This window comes from Acromyrmex echinatior, unplaced genomic scaffold, assembly GCF_024713525.1.
Source record: "Acromyrmex echinatior isolate Ae372 unplaced genomic scaffold, ASM2471352v2 Scaffold21, whole genome shotgun sequence".
Taxonomy (NCBI): domain Eukaryota; kingdom Metazoa; phylum Arthropoda; class Insecta; order Hymenoptera; family Formicidae; genus Acromyrmex; species Acromyrmex echinatior.
This window is the reverse complement of record NW_028259055.1, coordinates 23,454-39,941: the sequence shown is the minus strand read 5'-3', so window position 1 is coordinate 39,941 and position 16,488 is coordinate 23,454. Positions and strand designations below refer to the sequence as shown.

The 16,488-nt window shown below is 30.2% G+C and overlaps 1 protein-coding gene and 1 long non-coding RNA gene across 9 annotated transcripts in view; one reads left to right on the top strand and one right to left on the bottom strand.

Annotated features, from left to right (window-relative positions):
* Positions 1-16,488, top strand: part of ATPCL (ATP-citrate synthase) — a 50,341-nt gene that overhangs the window by 10,507 nt on the left and 23,346 nt on the right. The window contains exons 1-2 of one of the 7 annotated variants that reach the window (XM_087416362.1): positions 7,122-7,200; positions 7,420-7,852. The exons of 2 other annotated variants lie outside the window; for them this stretch is intronic. The gene's annotated coding sequence lies outside the window, so the exon portion shown is untranslated. Of the gene's footprint in view, positions 1-7,121; positions 7,853-10,697; positions 11,117-15,127; positions 15,778-16,488 lie in introns of those variants that run through there. 4 more of the 7 variants (XM_087416361.1, XM_087416359.1, XM_011051283.2 and 1 more) reach the window with 4 other exon arrangements.
* Positions 5,741-8,152, bottom strand: LOC147906539 (uncharacterized). Of its 2 annotated transcripts, none has more exons than XR_015548362.1 (3): positions 8,060-8,152; positions 7,027-7,216; positions 5,741-6,033 (listed from the first exon to the last, which is right to left on the bottom strand). It is a non-coding gene; the product is annotated as an uncharacterized LOC147906539 (long non-coding RNA). The 2 variants fall into 2 exon arrangements; XR_015548363.1 differs by having other exon boundaries at positions 7,027-7,149; positions 8,060-8,150.

The following is a 16,488-nucleotide window of genomic DNA, read 5'->3' as shown; positions in this document are numbered from 1 at the left end:
ATATTTTACACTTTATGCAGGTATGTTTATTTGATACATATTCTTAACTAGAAATAAAAATAATAAGAAACTCCACACATTCTCTTTTATTTTTTTGCAATATTCAAAGAATTTTTTTATCCATATAGTCTAAAGATGAGAGTTGATTATAAAATTTGAAAAATCTTGTCGGCAACAAATGTCAACGAACACTATAATTTCTAATGGCTTCCGCACATTGGAAACACTTGTTGCGCGGCAAAATGCGACGCAATGATTAATAAGCTTACAGCTCCTAACATGTTTACTGATTACTGAGTCGCATTTTGTTTCCGCAGTCCAGTGTGCAGAGGTCATAAATTAATAAAAATAATTAACAATCATATAACGTATAATTGAAAGCGAAATGGTTAAAATCTATTTTGTTTACATATTTACTCTTCGTCCGTTACATCCCCAGCTACAAGTGATTGATCGATCAATATCGAATTAACATCAACCGACATTGAATTAATATCGATTTGATGTCGAGCGTTAAATCAGCATCGATTTGACGTTGATCCATCAATCATTTCTGGCTGAGCCGGAAAACTAACTTACTCTCCCGACGTATCTATAGCCTCTACTGCTACTGTTCATTGTAGACGCTTTACAATTCTTAATATCTACAATGTTGTAGCGATATTACAGCGCAATCTGTAATATTACAACATTTCTGCAATGTTGTTGCAAGTTTCTGTGCTGTATGGGAAGAGTAACGAAATCAATTTCGTTACTCATTACTAAAGGAAATGCCGTTACTAAAGAAAACGTCGTTACTTTTTCATTACCAATAAGAAAGTAACCAAATCATTATCAAAACAGTAACGAGAAAGTAACACGTTACAAGTAAGTTACTTTCCAACCCTACTTAATAATTCTTTCAATCACGCTCTATACATAATGGTTCAAAGGATTCAAATCTGGACTATTAGGAGGCCAGAATTCTTTGGACCAAAACATGCCCACATTATCTAACAGTCAGTTTTGGACTAAATGGCTCGTGTGTGCGTCGTCTTGTTGGAAAATGTACGGCTTTCTGGAGTCCAGCCAGCTTTACTATCGTTAAAACGTAAATATATGTCTTTCGTGATGATTTCCCCTTTTGCAAAGAAATGCGGTGGTATAATGTTACCTTGGAAACAATAGCTAGATCGTGAACACTTGCCGGAAACTTTCTTCTACCGGAAACTTCGTCCTAGCTACCGGAATATCTTCAGGATCGTGGATGAGCTAATAGTTGTTTTTCTGATTCACCTTGGCATCAACAATAAAAATTTTTTTATCAGAAAAAATTCGACTTACAGCTTTGTTTTTTTAATGCACATAGAAGCAAATTGCAGCGAGCAACTTTTAATTTTGGCCATCTCAGACAGCATCTGTACTTTTACACGTAGGACTTGTAGCATAAATTTTCTTCTGCGTCACATAGTAGTCACATGGTTCACACTCAATGTTGTTGCCAATTTTCTCTGAGACTATCCTGAGTCCTCTGAGATGAGCTCTTGGATCCTTTGCACAAATGCCGGGGTCCTTACTATCTTTCGAATGATTCTTCCAGTATAGCCTTTTTCAGACTTCTCCGAAGCCGTATATTTTTCCGCGATGTCATATCTTGAGTATCCGAAAAATCGAATTATTTCGGCGAACGTACAGCGCAAAGATCTTCGATTATTGTCGCTTTTCGATTATATTCCGCACTCGATTTTACCAGATCAGTTATTTTAAAGTAATGTCCATTTACTACATGCCTCTGACTTACTCGAACATCAATAACCTAGCGCTAAAGTGCAATATGATTGAAAATTTAAATTGAAATTTGTCCAAATTTTGGTGGAACATCCTGTACAGTAGGTATTATATTGCTTCGGAATCAGATCAGTAGGTATTTTTTGTTTTAATCTATGCTTAATTCTTTTAACAATTATGAGGTTAGTTATCAAACAATTGAGACTTTTTAGTTTGTTTTTATGATTTAACGCTACTTTTTTTTATTGTATTTTAATTTTGATTGTTGGTATACCTAGATCATGATACCGTATGAAGAGTTTCATTAGTAACAAATCAAGGTGCGTCAACAATAATCTACTATCTACAATGATCTACTAGTATAGTACTTTAGACTGAAATTTTTGAATGATTTTAACATTAGAATTTGCAGCCCATAACTATATTTCATAGATCCAAATTGGCTTCATTATACATTTGTATAACGAGACTTTTTAGTAAAGTAGTTGAGACGTTCCAGTAACCTAAATAAGCTTTCTTCAATAGTAAGTCCAGCTGTTTTTGTTTAGTGAAGATATGTAAAAGGCTTCTTTATCCAACAATATCATGCGCATGTAGATTATTCGCTTTTATAGTCTCGCAATTAGTTTATGATAAAATCAAGAGATAAAACGGTGTAGATAAAACGGTGAGAAAATTAGTCTGTTACTGTGACGATGTAAAAGTGTGAGAAAATTGATGTTAGTCGATATAAAGATCATACAAAAAGTAAAGAAATAAATTAAAAAGTAAAAATAAAATAGAAAATACTTTAGAAAGTTTATTCCAATATTCAGAAATAAAAAATGAGATCAATTAGAAAATAAAAATATATAGTGGATAAAGCAAATTGCATTTTGTTTTGTGTACATACATATATTTTTATTTTCTGAGTGATTTCATTTGTGTGCGTATAGAATAGGGAGTTTTTACAATAACATGAATCCAGATAAAGTTCAGTCATTATTCTTTTCTTAATTGTTAAAAAGAAGATAACCTGACCTTCGCGTTCACCGTATCTGAATAAACGGTATTGCAAAAACTTCCTAATGTGATCTTAGCATTCACCGTATCTGGATAAACGGTATTGCAAAAACTCCCTAATAACTCTGTTTTTAGACAGCTGATCGCAACGAATCCCCGCTTGCGTCAGACGGTCAGTGCGCCGCCCCTGCTTACTTTCCATACGCGGCCTGTGATTCGCTATCTTTATCTTTTAATAACTCAAAAAGTAAACGTCGGATAAAATTTTTATATAACAAAAATCGTCTCAGAATTCAGTCAGGAACATGTCTTTGTAAGGACACAAGGTTTTAGTAACCGTGTATGTAATTATGTATTAGCCTTTATCATCCTTCTTCATTATCTTTTATTTGTAAACTGTTTATGCATAATTTTATATATGTGATGTCCGGTAAGTTTTGACAAAGCGTTCGTGAGCAGGTAGAGCAAACTAAATTGAGTCAAAAGTCTTACTATCTTGCAATAAATTAATGAGATATTAATTACTAAAAATCACCAAATATTGGTTTTCAATAATTTTTTATTCGAGTACTATAAACTTTACAGAAAAATAATAAGTGACAAAAACTGTTTATTTTCTTCTCATAGAGCTCTAAAAATATTTTCAGAATTTTTTATCAATTTTTTAGTATTTTTTCATGTTGATAAAAATAAAGAAAATGCAATACTAAAAAGTATATATATAAAAGACATAATATATAATATATAGATGATATAATATAGAGATGTTCCATTTTAAAGGATCCACTCAAATATCTCAGAAACATTGCGTTAAATCGAAAAAAGTTATTTCAGACGAAAGTTTTGTGACTTCGAAGGAAACATAAGATGGTGTATCATTGGTTTGACCTTGGGTAGCGTTGCCAAGGTCAAGGTAAGGTCACTTTGAATTTTTTAAATAGAATCCCCCATTTTTCAAAAACTTTTTAATCGCGAATAAATTGAGGAAAGAACTTTGTATAAATAAAAAATCTTAAGCCGAATAGATAAATAAAGGAATACATTTATATTACTCTTACCCCAGTCACCTCAATAAATTATTAATTATTCTCTAGTTTAAGTAGAGCAAAGAACTGATTTTTACAGCAGAGAATTTGTTTTAATTGACTTTTAAAGCAAAGAAACTGTAGTGTCCGCAGTGTATGCATATTTTAGGGCTGTGACAGATTTCCTAATTTAAATAGTCAACTTTAATAATTAATACTCTCACGTCTTTAATTTCTTCTTATCACGTAATTAACATGTTTACGTCTTTTTACTTATCATGATCAAACCGAAGTATTATATAAAATTTTGTTTCCATCTCCTTTTGTTAAATATCGAAGTCGAATAGACTTTTGTTAAATATTAAGTTATAAATGAAAGTTATAAATGAAAATCGAAATCGAATAGATTATTATCATCTTTTAGCTTACTACAAATGTAGTACAATTTTGTTTTTATTCGATTTCCTTTCATTATTAAGTTATAAATAAATAGAGATTAATGATAAACCGCATATTCATTATCATTTTTTAGCTTATTAAAACCAAATACCAGCGTATAGTTTTATCTTCTTTAGTTTTTTATTTCCGTTCAATCTCATTTTATTAAATATTAATTATATTTTTATTATATTAAAATGTAATTTTACAAAAGAAAAAAGGATGTATAAATATGAACATATTTCATTATATAATTATATATATTTATGAATTTATACATATTTATATATATGCACGAAAATTTTTACGAGAGCATATAATTTCATTTTTGTTCTCTTTTTGTTTTATATTAGGTGTAATAAAAAGAAATCCATTATTTTTCCAATAGATAGCTTTAGTAATCTGTATCACGCGTAGACGAGATACAGATTACTAAAGTCATCTATTGGAAAAATAATGGATTTCTTTTTACTACACCTAATATTAAGTTATAAACAAATAGAGATCGATGATCAATTGCGTTTTTATTATCGATGATCAATTGCATTTTTATTATTATTTCTTCGCTTAGTTAACAAGTATAGTGTACAGCACTCAAAATCTATGTATAATGCAAATCTATGTAACGTAAATTTCTGATCTTCTTTTATTAAATATTAAGTTATAAACATATAGAGATCAAGATCAAATAAATCACTTCCGCTTAATTAACAATTACCAGCGTATAATTTCGTTTCCGTCCGATCTCCTTTTGTTTAATATTAAATTACAAACAAATGAAGATCGAAGTCAAATAAATCGTTTTGTCATTATCATCTTCTGGCTTAGTTAACAAATATAGCGTATAATTTCGTTTCCGTTTGATTTCTTTTTGTTAAATATATTATAAATAATTGGAGATCGATATCGAATAAATTGTCATTATTTTCCAGTTTAATTAACAATTACCAACATGCAATTTCGTTTCCATCTGATCTCCTTTTGTTAAAGATTAATTATAAACAAATAGAAATAAATCGCTTTTTCATTATCATTTCCTAGCTTAGTTAACTTTTTTATTATCATTTCCTAGCTTAATTAAAAAATATTAGCATATAATTTCGTTTTCATCTAATAAACTTTTTTTCTTAAATATTAAGTTATAAACAAGTAAAGATGTCTCGATATCGAATAAATTGCTTTGTCATTATTATTTCCTAGTTTAGTTAACAAATATCAATGTATAATTTTATTTCGGTTCGATCTCCTTTTGTTAAATATTAATTATAAACAAATAGAGATAAATCGCTTTTTCGTTATCATTTCCTAGCTTAGTTAACAAATACCAGCACATAATTTCGTTTTTATCTTATCTCCTTTTGTTAAATATTAAATAAACAAATGGTAATCGAAATTGAATAAATTGTTTTGTCATTATCATTTCCTAGCTTAATTAACAATTTCCAGCGTATTCGTTTTCATCCGATTTCTTTTTGTTATGTATTAAGTTATAAATAAATAAAATTCAATAACGAACAAATCGTTTATTTATTATTGTCATTTTCTAGTTCTCAAGAAATTCTCAACTATTTCCCAATTTTCGCAATCAAAACATTAATTTCTAAAGCGCTGAATATCCGCTGTCGATAGCGCTTGGTGCGCAGGGAGTGGAGACTGCCTAGCAAGCGCATCGCGCCCCGCATATCACCGCGAGCCTCCAAACGTCGTAAATGAAATGTGCAGGCATCCGAGCGCCTCTACTGTCATCTAGTGCCACACACTGCAACCGTACATTCTGAAAGTGGCGACGATGTATCTGAATCTGAAAAGTGGCAAATCTGGACTTTACATCGCAATATTTCCGCTTGTAGGATATATAGAGAAAAAACGTATAATACAATCGGAGCGTAAGCTATCGATTAAGTTATATTTAAAACTCAATCGAGACAGCCGTTATTGAGACTCGATAATCTCGATTTGTCGCAACTCGTCGGCTCGTGTAAAGGAGACACGTCAGTGTCTCGCGCCATGCTTAACGCCGAGTCACTACCATGTCTCCAGATTACTCGAAACATCTAATTTTGATCCTAGGCGCTTTCTACTATATTTATGTTGTTGCTTGATCGGATTTTATTTCACAGTAATTTCTCTTGGTATATGAACATAATTCAAAATAAAATGCATTTATAAAATTATGAGTCTCAATTATGTACAGATCTATAACATTTTGAGATTGCTATGATGATTAATGACGAATAAAGGTCATGTAATTTACATCACAGATCGACTAACTCAGGGATTTAGTGATACATTGACTTATTTTAATAAAAATATTCATGAAATACCATAATTTAGGAGCCATATAGCCTTATAAATGAAATACATATTTGTACATAATTTAGACTGATAATTTTATAAATGAATTTTATTATATTTTGAATTATGTTTACATACAAAGAGAAATTACTTGGCTATTTTTAATGTTCAATTTAATAAGTCCAATTTCTTTGTTAACGTGTGTCATTGAAGATGATCACATTAAGGATCGAAACGTTATTACGAATTATAATGACTTATTTACTGTCTTGTATATAAAGTTCATATATAACATCCAGCAATTCAAATAGCCCTAATATTGTAATATTTGAACAAGCAATCTTGAATACAGCTCCTTAAAAATATATCGGAGAGAGAGAAAGGATACAAATTTACAAATACAAAAATTGATTCCTTTATTGAGACTTCTTATCCTTTAAAGTTTATTCTTAAAGTTCTGAAACATTCTATATACATATAAGCTAATGATTATACTTACATTATAAGGACAACGGGATAATAATTCCCGCTCTTTAGTGGAGAGGGATAGTAAGCGACGATGGTGGAAGGGACAGAGTGAGTGTCGCAGAATTTAGTCGAGTCCGAGCCTCGCTTCTGTTTGCTGGCACCGTCGAATAACAGAATTATTATAGCGCACGCAGAAATATACTAGGTTGATTGATAAGTCTCTAGAATGACACATAGTGGTGTTACCATCTCATGTGCCGTGAATTTCCAGTAGTGCCAACCTTCAAACCTCTCACTACACAGTTGCAAACAGCTATGACAATCAATATATTTGCGGAGGTTTGAAGGTTGGCTTCTGGAAATTCACGCATTGGTGATAATATCACTAATGTGTCATGTTCTGGCCATATGTGTTCTGTCGAAGGAACGAGGGCCATTTTCATGTGAAGAAGAAGAAGAAGAAGAAGAAGAAGAAGAAGAAGAAGAAGAAGAAGAAGAAGAAGAAGGGTTTATACTACAATTTCAAGGTTGCCTCGAAATCGTGATATGAACTTGTCTTCTTCCTACAAAAATGGTCCCCGTTCCTTCGACGGAAGATATAGCCAAAACAAAGGTATAAGTCCGTGAATACTCGTGAAGCATAATTAAGCACAACTGATGACAACTAAGCATAACTATGATATTCTTCCATCATGACCATGACTAACTACGTTCGATTTAGATCGATTTTGATGGCATATTGCTTTTCTGGCTTCGTAATTTATTGTACTATGTTTGGTGCTAAAATCAATTTTTTCAAGAGAGGAGTTGATGGACTCTGCTAAATCCGTTCGTGTTACTGAGGTACATGAATTAAGGTACATGATGAAGGCACATCTAATTGCTCCAATCACTATTTTATCCATGATCCAAGTGCTTTAGCATGCGACGCGAGCAAACTATTAACGTTTTCTCTTGGTATACACTAAATGTAACCTCGCACTACACCAGTTGCGTGTAAGTGTTGCATCAGTGCTGCACTACAAAAGTGTACATACACCATGGTGTACACTACTTCATATTACCGTGTTTAATTCTGCTACCGGTTGACTTTCAAATTTTTAATGTCACACTGGCTTTACATCATTTCTTTGAGATCGTGTAACAAAACCCTACTTCGTGCATAAAATTTGCACTATACTATATAGCCACGGAAACACATTACACTGAATGAGTTCGTCTACCATCAGCCAAGGAAACACGCTACACTGTCTGAGTGTTGCACTGGTGAGCGATAGTGCAGCCAAGAAAAAACTATGCTATATGTTACTTCCACCAGAGAGAAACCTGAAAAAGGACATTCTAATCGCAAAATGCTCCCGCGCACTACTGCTCTCCGAAGAAGTGAATGTAACTACACAACAATATTCTTTTTTTTTTTGCGTTTCCTGACAAAAATAAATCGTTGAAATCTCTATTAATTTGATAGATTTTAGTTATTTAACCGATTTCAGCGATTTATTTTCATTAGGAGCATCGCAAAAAATGAATATTGTATTAATTTACATCTAGTTCTTCAGAGCGCAATAGAGCGCAGAGCGATTTTGCAATTAGAAAAAGGCCCTCATATTTCCTCTCTCAGGTTTTTCTCTGCTTCCATGTGCTAGACTCATATTATAGATATGGATTCGAGAAGGCCAGTATTATAGGTTCTTATTTTAGGTCTTAAGTAATATTTTAAGATACTAAAACGGCTCTGATCTTAATAACATATTCGACCCTGGCGGTTTGCACGTACTAGAGTTATTTGAGGATTAATGACGTTGTATGCTTTCCTTATTGATAGAACATGTCATATGAATTAATTAAATAGAACATTATGTAATCCAAATCGATGCAAACCCGCTCGGATCGAAAACACTGTAAAGGCACACCAAAAACTTAAGGCAATAAGACATAAGCAGTAAGGAAATCAACATGTTGGTTGGTTTACGTTACGGACTCTACTGTGATTGGTCAGTTCACTTACTGCTTAAGTTTTTTGTGTGCCATTTGACTGTACTCAAATATAAGATCCGATTATGAATATCGCTCTAAAGCGGGTAGAAGTATCACGCTTTCCAATGGCACTTTAGTATTCATTGTCATTTTTACCGATGATAACATAATTGATAGACTATGTATAGGCTATGTATAGGCTATATATAGGCACCGACGAGATACATTATTAAAGATTGTCAGCCTTGGGTAAATTTATATCTATCAATGGGATCCGAAGATAATTGAAGAACGATAACGTTACCGATAATTTTAATAAAAATGTATGATTATTAACATATTTCAATAATTCATTATTAAAGTCGTGATTTTTTATTATATAAATGCTGTATAAATAAGTATGCATACTTTTAATGTTATAATATTGCATCTTATATATTGCTGAAAAATTACAATTTTTTTTCTGCAGTTATCATCTCTATTGATAATCAAACTTTGATAACATTAAAATTACAGTTTTAAATAAAAATCGAGTATTATTAAGTTTTAAACATATAAACAAATATATAAAATGAGACTCGAAAGAATCTATTAGTGAAGAATATAAAAAAGCCCATTAGAGCCTACATTGACTATTTGGATGCATAGAAAACTCTTTATTCTTGTGTGAATATAACAAAATGAATTAAATAGACGTTTCCCTTCAATTTTGGTCCTTATCAATACAAAATGTAAGTCTAAATTACATGAGTAATGCAACTTTCAAAATGATGAATCTCGATAATTTAGCTCGTTCTTTTTTATCCAAATGTCAATTTGCTATATAATGAATGGCCAAAGTGATTATTAATATTAAATTATATTATAAAAACTTACATAAAATAAAAATGATGTATACATTGCGTCGATAGATAAAGTCACATCGCTCATCAAATTATTAGATTTGTTGCGTCAATCATTCAAAGAAAAAAAAAGATAAAATGAAAAATTAGAGATTATTAAAATCTCTAATTAGTAATAAGACTCATAAATTTTATAAAACAAAGAAAAAAGAGGGCTACGAGCCAAAAATTATTATATAAAATAAATACGATAACACGGAATGTAAAAAAAAAAGAAACAGAAATGTTTTAAGTTAAAGATTTAATATAGAAAGCTAGCAGCGTTTCGGTCGTGATCTGATCATTTTCAATGTTAAAAACATACATAAGTTACAGTCGGAAAAAAAATAAAAACATAATAAATTATCTATTTCGCTCTGATACTGGTAACAAGAAAACGAATATCGAATATATAATAACGAATAATAATGTACATATTTATAATATATAACGGAAAAAGAACGTACGCATAATAAAAGCTATTTGCAGTCAATCATTAAAGTGCTTATAATGTCAATTTTAGTAAACCGAATGAAAGTCCTTTGATTAAAAGTGAACGGAGATACATTAATATGAACGCAAATATGAGTCTGTAGAAAAATATAATATAAGTGAAACTATAGCGCAAGATTGAAATAATATGGCATGAATGTAAATTATAATATAACGGACTTATAGATAACAATAGTAAAAAAAGAAGAAAGAAGAAAAAAAAGCAAAAAAAATAGATCAATCATTAAAGACTAGCATACAAAACAATGTAATATATAAGCAAATAATACATAGCAAAATTAATGAATTAAGATTGCAAAAAGTATATCAATATATTAATTGAATGTGAATTTATAAAATAGTAATAGCTAAAAATAATATGTATGATATCTTTAATATAACATATAATATTTTGAGTCAAAAATTAAAAGAATTTCGGGTGCAAATAGTACGTTAAAATTAGAAACAATGCAAAGAAACGAAACAAAATCTTGTCTCCTCGGTGTTTTGAGACAAAATTGACATTCAAAGAAGGAAGGAAAACGAGTGATTAGAACTCCTAAACTCCTAATCTTATTCTTTACACGTTTTCATCTACATTTCTATCCCCTCTTACTTTCCTCTTCCCACCACTTTCCCACTATCGTTTTCCTTCCTTCTCTGAATGTCAATTTTGTGATTCCATTATGTCTTAGAACACCGAGGAGACAAGATTTTCTCTAATTTTAACGTACTATTTGCACCCGAAACTCTTTTAATTTTTGATTCAAGGTATGTTATATTAAAGATATCATACATATTATTTTTAGCTGTTACTATTTTATAAATTCACATTCAATTAATATATTGATATACTTTTTGCAATCTTAATTCATTAATTTTGCTATGTATTATTTGCTTATATATTATAATACATTGTTTTGTATACTAGTTTTTAATGGTCGATCTGTTTTTTTTTGCTTTTTTTTCTTCTTTGTTCTTTTTTTACTATTGTTATCTACCGCTATAAGTCCGTTGTATTATAATTTACATTCATGTCATATTATTTCAATCTTGCGCTATAGTTTGACTTATATTATATTTTTCTACAGGATCAGATTCATATTTGCGTTCTCCGTTCACTTTTAATCAAAGGACTTTCATTCGGTTTACTAAAATTGACATTATAAACATTTTAATGATTAACTGCAAGTAGCTTTTATTATGCGTACGTTTTTTTTCCATTATATTATAAATATGTACATTATGATATTTGTTTTCTTGTTACTAGCGTCAGAGCGAAATAAATAATTTATTATGTTTTTATTTTTTTTTCCGACTGTAACTATTATGTATGTTTTTAACATTGAAAATGATCCGATCGCGATCGAAACATCTGCTAGCTTTCTATATTAAATCTTTAACTTAAAACATTTCTGTTTCTTTTTTTTTACATTCTGTGTTATCGTATTTATTTTATATAATAATTTTTGGCTCGTAGCCCTCTTTTTTCTTTGTTTTATTATTAAAATCATTTATCTGACTTTTAATTCTATTGATTTATATGTAAGCGTTTCTCGCAATTCGACGTAAGAGTCTTGTAGTCGACAGTCAAAATTGAAATGAGAGTCAAAATCAAGTTTTAAACATACGTATATGTCTACGAAACTAATAAATCATGAAATTAGTACCATATTACTAGTTTCTTATAATCACTAAATTTTAAAAGGCACGCGAATTACTATAAGCGTCGACCGTCTTTAATAGTATCTCGTCAGTGATATAGGTTATATCACATAACTGTATCAGCCCATGTTTATGTACTTCTAAATATATTTACTGGGGATTATCACAATAAAGATTAAAATGTTTTGAATTTAGTGATGCCGTTTTCTGAAAATCGAATCGAATTTTTGACAATCGATCATTTTTGAGGCCACGATTTTTTTCAAAAAAATGCTTCCGAAAAAATCATTCCTCATCCAAGTGCACTCAAACACCCAGAAAGCGTTCCTTTTGAATGCCTTTATTAGACACTTAGGTGAAACGTTCAGATTCCTACTCTATCCATCTCGTTATTTTACGAATACATAAAAGATATTATATTTTCTCGTTAGAATCTCTTTCACCGCAATCGTTCCTGACTAGCTCTCGCTCGTTAGCTAACATTCTGATTCGCTACGCTAATTTCGTTCTGATCATTGAATCCGGCCGAAAACGTGCGTTTGGATGAGGCGTACCTCGCCTCCTATCTTGATCCATTCGAGTCCGGTTCTAGTTGTTAATAGACAACTACCTAGTTGTTAATAGACCGCTTAATAGATGAAACCAGGGAAATAGGACGTGCTCTGCCTTCATCGGGTGTTCCTAATAGTCGAAGAGCGAAACTCCGGTTCCCAAATTAATGTCACGGCCGACAAAAATAAGGAGGTCGGAAGTTCTCGGTCTTCGCTAAGCATTTTCAGCAGTCTGTCGCGCTTCCGCGCCGCGACATATTGGCGTGTACCTGAGCTGAAGAATCATATCGGTGCCGTCGCATCTGCGCTTGTATCTTCCGTTGTGCCGTTATTGATCACATAGGACCCCGCGACGAATTTACGTGTACGAAAGTGTTCTCCGAATACAAGCGTCCTCATTTTCTCTGACGAAAATACGTCCAATGTGATTATTTCTTTGTTCCGAACCATTTCTGCATTATATTTGTCATTTATCATGATTATTTCTTGGTTCCGAACTATTTTTTGTATTATATTTGTCATTTATCGTGATTAATAAAAGATCGTATTATTTTCGCTAATAAAAGTTGCACGTGTTTTCTTTCACTGCTATTAAACTTTTTCCGTTCCTGATTTGCATTCCGGCTAATCCGCGCACGGAAATAAAGTAGTTACAAGCTGAAAAAAAATCGAATTGACAATGAATCATACTTTTGAGAATCGACTGACAAAGGTTTTAAGTGCGGAAAAAAGATTGATTCTCAATGCATCAAATCGAAAACCGGCATTATTATTTTGAATTAAAATAACTGTTAGTTATTTATCAATCTCTGTGCATAATTCGCATTGACAATTAGCGCGACTCGAATAGCTCTTATTATCATATACGTATAATAACTAATCTGACTTATTTAAAATAAAAAATATAAAAAAGATTCCAAAATTTCGTTTAAAATATTAAATAAGAAATCAAAAGGAGTTATTTAAAATAATAAATACTAAATAACATTTTGATTTTTTAAATCAAAAATATACGTTTAAAATAAATTTATTTTAAACGTTTAATGTGACCGAGCCCTAAGCATTTCTTTGTGTAACAAAGATTTATGCGTTTATTAATTGTATCGAAAATATACTTCAACGAAGATGACCAGATGTTACGAACGTAAAGTAGGACATCCATAATAGAAAAGTGATACAAAAGTAGCACACCATCACAGATACTAGTTTCTTCTCGAAGATCGACGAACGTACACCAAAAAAAATTTTTTTTAACCGAAAATAAAAAAGGAATTTGGCATTTAAATTGGAGACTTATGTTAAGTAATCTATTTATATCATGCGAACAAAATATAACATACACAACATTCATATCGTTTACAATAAAACGGCTTTATATAACAGTACGTAATAAGTTTCTTATATTTTATCATATATGCTCCCAAGTCCCAAAAGTAGTATAAAAAAGAGTACACATTAAAAACCTTCCCGGACGACAGAAAAAAGAATATATGTCCGAGAAAAAGAGTATATATGGTCATTTTATTAATAATGATGGTGATGTCAAGAAAATTTAATTTCTTCACCTATCTCAATCTGAATTGTAAACGCTGATGAAACGAATTGAAAATCTGAATAATAAATATCTTGTGTTTTGTTAGAAGATGCTTCTATAATAATATCTACGCATTTGACATAAAAAGGAATCTAAAATCCTAACATATCTAAAACTCTCTTTTCCAAATCTTATAAAATTAAATCCGCAATTACCGATGACAATGGGAAGTCTATGGGCATATCAAATTTTTATCTGTATAATTATCGAAAAAGAAAAGAGATGAGTTAAAAATTAATTGCAAAGTTGTAAAAAATTCCTATTTCGGAATGTTACAAGAGTTAGAAATCTGAAGCTTTCTATTAAAGATGCTATCAAGTTGAATTAATATATTTGTAAAAAGTAAGATAACGTCAAGTGGAATTAAAACATAATTTTTATCTATCATTTTTTCTGTAAGGCTCTTCGATAATTGAAAACTATTTTTAATATAACTAAATGATTCTGGGCTATTATAAAAAATAATTTTATGCAAGAAATAGGTTGTAAAGAGCGTAACGTATATGTATGTAAACAAGTTGCAATATTTTTGTTTTATTTAATTATAAGAATTCATTTTTATTATCTTTACAGAAAAATTTTTTAAATATATATAGCAAAAATAAAACAAGAAATTGTTTATTACTAGAAATATTTAAACAAATATTGGTGTCATATGAACGCTATTATATATGTGGGATACCAGAAAAGTTTATGGACGTGATCAAAGTTTTAAAACTTGCGTTTTTTAACTTTAAGAAGCTTAATTTCAATACCAAATTATTTATCTATATATAATATTGCATCTTCGTGTCTTGATTTGTGTATATACGGCTCATTTTACTGCTGACCTTTGCATGATACAGACAGATTTTTTTATATTTGTAAATTTTTTTGAATACTTGATTAGTGAATTTATGTTTATTTTTTTACGAATATTTTTTGCTACGAAAGTTTTTTACTACCTGCTTCTCTAGTTAAACGGATGAATTGACTTCTTGATTTTTTTATATTAAAGAGTGATAAATTTCTTTTCTCTCTTTTTTTAAATTATTTCACAGAACTGATTGTGTTTCGATTCTTTGTTCGTTATCAATCTGTCCTTCCAATCATGTGTCAACTGAACATGAAAGATTGAATAGCTCTGCCATGAGCTAGTTGAATTGTATAGTGAAAATGCGCTGAAGTGAAGCCGAAATGTTTGAAATAAACTTGTATTTTTGGAAAATATTATTGCGTGATGCGTAGTAATTATTGAAACTCAGTGCTTAGCTCTTGCAATTTAGCCCTTGTTTTAATTATTTTGTTGACAATTTCGAGAGTTATTTACATTGATCATTTTCCAATTTTAGTGATAAGATATAAAATAATAAATTAATAGACATACAAGTTTTATTCATATTTTATTCTCCATGAACATAATGAATGTGCTGAAACTTTTGAGCAGTAGTATATGTATATAAAATAAGAATGAGCAAAAGAGATTGCATAAAAAACTCTCCGTAGAATCATACGATATCTCGTGATATCGCGTGAAGACGTGACGATGTTACATATTGCTGTGGTTTCACATTGGACGTTCAGTTAATTGCCGCAAGTGACAGCAAAGTGAGACATCCACATTAACTCAAATACATTCAGAGGTATACAAATATTAATATTAATTCGTATTTGAAATTTTAATATTGACAGTAATAATACATAATACTATATAAAAATAACAAAACTACTTATTCAAAAGTTTTATGATTTGAATTTTAAAAATCCTGTTAATATTTCCAATCAATTTATTGTATAGATTTTTATATTTAAAATTTTTCAATGTTTTTAAATTTCATTTTTCTTTAAATTTTTGTACATTTTATCAATAATTGTACTTATTGATAGAAAAAAACTAATCTCATCAATAATTAATTACATAATATACTTATATGAAGGAAAAAGATAATAATTCAAGTATTGTTTATACCATTTTTTTATTGTATCAAAGTTTACATTATTTACAAGTTTAAATTAGAAATTAAATAATTTCTCCCAGCGAAGATAATATTTTTTTGCAATAAGTTCTTCACTGATTTTAAGATGTATATAATTAAATTTAGGAGGATTATTAATATTTCAGATGGATTGTGTTAAAAATCCGATAGTAACGGCGCGCAATCATATTTTTGAGATAAATTCATTTAAAGAATACGTGTATATATGTACACACATACACGCACACACACACAACGCGCGCGCGCGTGTATTCTTTATATACATATATATATATATATATATATATATGTTTAATATCTAACTTTGACGGTCAAGTGCGGTTTTTCATATTTAGGTGATATACTCATATAAACGGT